Source organism: Canis lupus, chromosome X (genome assembly GCF_003254725.2).
Source record: "Canis lupus dingo isolate Sandy chromosome X, ASM325472v2, whole genome shotgun sequence".
NCBI classification, from domain to species: domain Eukaryota; kingdom Metazoa; phylum Chordata; class Mammalia; order Carnivora; family Canidae; genus Canis; species Canis lupus.
The window spans coordinates 25,520,057-25,524,936 of NC_064281.1; the positions used below are offsets into that span (position 1 = coordinate 25,520,057).

Genomic DNA, 4,880 nt, shown 5'->3' on the forward strand with positions numbered 1-4,880 from the left:
ATTTATTGTTAGTCAATCTGTTGAATTGAAAGTACTATACTTCTGTGCCACACTTGGATCCTCAATCTTTTTTTTTTTTTTTTTGAATCCTCAATCTTAAAAACATTTAAAGATGTTAACTGGAATTATTGTCGTGATCATTCTGCAGTATATACAAATATTGAATCCTTACACTGTATGAAATATGCCTAATATTGAAATGATATTGAAGTCATTCCATCTTTCTTCGATAATTTGAGAAAGCTTTCAAGATGTTTCAGGGCCTCAGGGCCACTAGTGAGAATATCAGTTTTCAATTATCCGTGTGAGAGAAAGCATTAATAGGAATTTCTAGTTGATAAAATATCAAAAAAAGTAGACTTTATTTTATTATGGTTGGTTCTCATTGAAGTAACTGGAATGTGGCCTGTTGACCTTTATACTTAAAAGTCTCTAATCTTATTACATAAAGTTAGTTCTTGGTGTTCAAAAGTCCTTGCTTCATCCTGCTCCCCATAGTCCATTCTGTGAAGAGGAAAAAAAGTTTTCAAGCTCTCCCAAGATGACTGAAGTTGACCTGCAGGCTTGAATAAAAGAGACATCTCTTAGGTCCACAGTGACAATCTCAATCCTTCTAAAGATCTTCTATTTCACTGCCAGGGGCTAAAAAAGAGCTTTGTAACATTCAGCTGTCCTGCAGGGTTTAATGCTTCCACTAAATAAAATCTTTTATTTTGGATTTAGGCGAAATGTTCCCATCACTCATGAGTATGCTGAAAGACTGTAAAATGCCTCATACAGTTGCAGCAAAGACAAGGTATGTTTGAATGAGAAAAATACATGAATTATACTTTTTAATAATGGAAGAGATTTCTTACAACCTTCATCCCCACACACATCTAAGCTTGATGAAAAGTTGTACAAAACTCCATTTCATAAAAGTAATTTCAACTTCACACACTTTTTACTTGTTTCTTTCAACACAAAGCATTTTTCTGTATATCACCCCTAACATAAATCAGTTTTCATAAACCAATTTTTATTATTTTATTTTCTATGTCTTATAGAACTAAAAACTATTATTTGGGTTATGTTGCTGGTTATAGATCTCTTTCATACTCTTTTATGTCAGGTCGTGCTTTTGTAAAACAGAAGAATTCACATCTGTGGACATGCGTGAACGCACACACTAGCTTTATAGCTGTTCCTCCCACTAATTGGCTGACAAAGCAAGAGAAAGGAAGATCCTGGCTCTAATTTTGCCGCACAGTCTTGCTAGTCTGGTTGGTGCACACTAACAGAAGTGAATAAGTATTCCTCCCAGTACATTGGTTCCTCTGGGAAGCTGGTATGTTCTCTATGGCCATGAGACTGAAATTGCTTCAGTTGGCTTCAACAAGTGTGGGAGTGTCTGTTAAGCCAAAAAAAGAGAATTTTAATGAAGCTAAGAATAATGGTGACCAATTAGGTCTAGCTTAGCCACTTTCCACTAAGTCCCAACCTTCAAGCATGCATTTAAGTTTTCATCTCATTTAGCTGGTAGTCGGGTGACCACATAAAGGGAGTCTCATTATAAAATTGATGTTAATGGCCATGGAGAAAATCAAAGACCACAGAGATGTTCGGGGATTTTCTCCAGTTAAACCCATCATTTACTAAAAGAGGTGAGTTTAGATAGAAGAATTTAGAAACTACTTCCTCTTATACCTTTTCAGGAAGCCTGTATTCTATAAATTACAGGGGAAACTTTAGATAGACTAAAACAACGAGTATTGCCAACTTTAAAAAAAAATGTAAGGCTAAGAGAAGAAGATATAACCCAGTTTTTAAGTAACTGTGAGGATGAATTTACTGACTTAATTCTAATATAGTAGAACCCAGTTGAAAGTTGAAAGATATAGTTCACTGATAATAAGGGTGCATAACAATCTTAAAGAAGTAGTACCCCCTGGAAATCTGAAGACTGGATTTCTGACCTTTCTGATCGTGCTTCATCTCATTGGTTCTTCAGAGCTTGGAGACTAGACTAGATACTCATGACTGATCTAACTGCAGAAGTTCACTCTTACTTATTTTCTCTCCGGTCAAGGGTATAGCGTTTGCTCTGTTAAATCATCCGTGATGTCTTGACTATTTTCTCTTAACTTCCTTCCTAATTGATGGGAAAGTAAGAGATTAAGACACCATTTCTGACATCAAAAAGGGGATGAGCACTGGGGCACATGGGGGGCTCACCAGTTAAGTGTCCAACTCTTGGTTTCGGCTCAGGTCATGATCTCATGGTCCTGGAATCGAGCCCCACATTGGGCTCCATGCTCAGTTTAGAGTCATCTTGGGATTCTTTCCTTCTACCCTTTCCGCTTAAGCTCTCACTCACTATAAAATAAATAAATAAAATCCTTTAAAAAAAGAGAAGGGGATGAACATTTAAAAAGGTGAGGGGAGTCATCACCCAGGATGGGTTAAGTGTAGGGTTAGAGGAAATGTTAGGAGAAGCTATACCTAAGTAAAGTCTTGATATATCTTTGGGATTGAGCTAAGTAAAGAAACTAGAGAAAGTCTTCCAAACAGAAGAAATGAAAGGAAAAGCTCTGAGGCTTGACACGACATGGCTAGTGCAGAGAATCATAAGAAGTCTGGTATGCATTCAAGAAGCATTAAGTGGGAAGTGGGAAGTGATGAGAACTAAGTTCATAGAGAAATTTCTAGCACAGATCAGATCCTGCAGGTGTATATCATGCTAAAAAGCTGTGTTTTGTTAAGTCGCTTAGTATAGAAGATAAGTTTGAGGGACATAGGACAAGAATCAGGGTGTTTCTTAGAAGTCCAGGTAAATGCTTCTACCTCAAAATTGTCAGCATAAATCTGTTTCAGAATACTTCATTGACACATGTAATGAGCTGTCTCAAAAATGAGGATAAACACATTGTTTTGGAATTTAAACTTTAATTTGAGATAAAATTTTGTGCCAACAATTCAATAATTGATAAATATGAACAAAGAAATGGCATTATACTTTGGAATAGCTGATGGAATAAAAGGAGAATTTAAGACTGCTTACCAACCCCATTGGTTATGCAACCAAACCCTTTAGTTATATAATATGTCCTAGAAAGAAGACTGACTACCTTTGGACAACGGCTGCCTCCTCCTCCTTAGATATTTTGAGTAAAGATTAAAGTAGCACAGGCTTATGTAAAAGTTACCTTTCTAGTTATGAATAGACACATCAATCTCGTGAGGGCATGTATGCGTGTGCCATGATCATATCACATACCTTACACCTAGCACTTCAGTGGTACATGGTGGGTTTTATGTGTCTATTTTAAAACTGATTTCTGAAAATAGTAGCTATTTAACTTGATAAGCAACTGACACATTTGGCTTAACAACAGCCCCCAAATTGTGTGAGAAACTGCATCTTATGAGGATCCTAAACTGAAGGACAAAACAGGAGGCACAGTGAGAATGCCTAGATTAATACGTGGGTGTTTGAAGTGTCCCTGACTTGGCTTGTCCACATCTACTCTAAGAAATGTATTTAGTAGCATTAATTTAACCTTTATCCTACATAAACTGCCCAATAGTGCTCATTACTTCTTCTGTTGATATCATGCATGGTAGGCAGATTGCTGGCCCCCCAAAGATGTCTACATGCTAATCCTTAGAACCTGTGAGTGTGTTATGTTACATGACAAAAGCAACGTAAGTTTGCAGGTGAAAATAAGGTTTCCATTCATCTGACTTTAAGATAAAGAGATTATCCTGGACTATCTGGGCAGACCCCAGATGATCACAAGGGGCTTTAAAGATGGAAAGGTACCACCAGTTAAGGAAGACAGGTGATCTGTAGAATCTGGAAAAAAGGGAGAAATTAGATTCTCCCCTGGGGGCTCCAAAAGGAGTGCAGCCCTGCCAACACCTTGATTTTAGTCCACTGACACCCATTTTGGACTTGTGACCTCCAGACCTGGAAGAGAATAAATTCGTGTGGATCTAAACCACTGTTTGTGGTAATTCATTATAGCAGCAATTGAAATTGACACATAATGTATGTGACAGATGTCATTTAGCATTGTTAGCTGAAACTCACATCGATGCATAAAGAGGAATCTAAAGCACTTAGCTTCTACTCAATCAACTGTTTTATTCATCCTGCAACATCTGCATTTTTGTCAAAGGCAATAGGGACACAATAGGACACCAAAGAACCTTGGGGAGATGTGAACAAATATGCTTTTCTATTTTTCATGAGCTGATTAGATAAGGTTTCATACAATGTTTTATTTAAAGTCCTTTCCTAAATACAATCACCTTCACCCCTTGGAGGATTTAGCCAGAGCAATTTAGCAAGTGATTATGTGAACTGAGAATTGATAAAAATAATAATAATAATAATAATAATAATAATAATAATAAAAAGAAGAAGAAAATAGGTCAGTGTTGAGCTCCTTTTACCTTAACCAGATTCAGTGTTTCTTTCACTTACTTCTTCTTCACCCTCTTTCCTTCTATTTCTTCTGTTAACTGCTGCCTGTATTCTGTATTCACTTCAAGAGAACAAAGCACACGGTTTCACTCCCCCATTTCTGGACTGCCAAAGAGGACCTGGCCCTAAGGTCAGCACATTTGCGGCACTGATGACAATTGTCTGTAGGTAGCAGTTGCTACAGCTCCCCCGCTGGGGAGGCCTTGACAGCTCTCTGACCTCGTCCCTGTCCCAGTCCCCCCTCTGTAGACCTTCCTCCTCCCGCTACCTCTTGTGCTGCCGCCTGAACAAAACATCACATCAGCACTGTTTACTGCAGGAAGCCAGCCAAGGAAGTCATAACAGGACAATAGACATACAATCTGATAACCTTGTTAGCTCCAGTCAAAGCTCCTAACAAGTGGGAGAGGTT

The 4,880-nt window shown here is 37.9% G+C and overlaps 1 long non-coding RNA gene across 2 annotated transcripts; it reads right to left on the reverse strand.

The window, feature by feature from the left end:
* Positions 1 to 344: 344 nt before the first annotated feature.
* Positions 345 to 4,880, reverse strand: LOC112654655 (uncharacterized). 2 transcript variants are annotated; one of them, XR_007409380.1, is made up of 3 exons: positions 4,469 to 4,880; positions 2,215 to 2,355; positions 345 to 563 (listed from the first exon to the last, which is right to left on the reverse strand). It is a non-coding gene; the product is annotated as an uncharacterized LOC112654655 (long non-coding RNA). The 2 variants fall into 2 exon arrangements; XR_007409379.1 differs by having other exon boundaries at positions 4,438 to 4,880.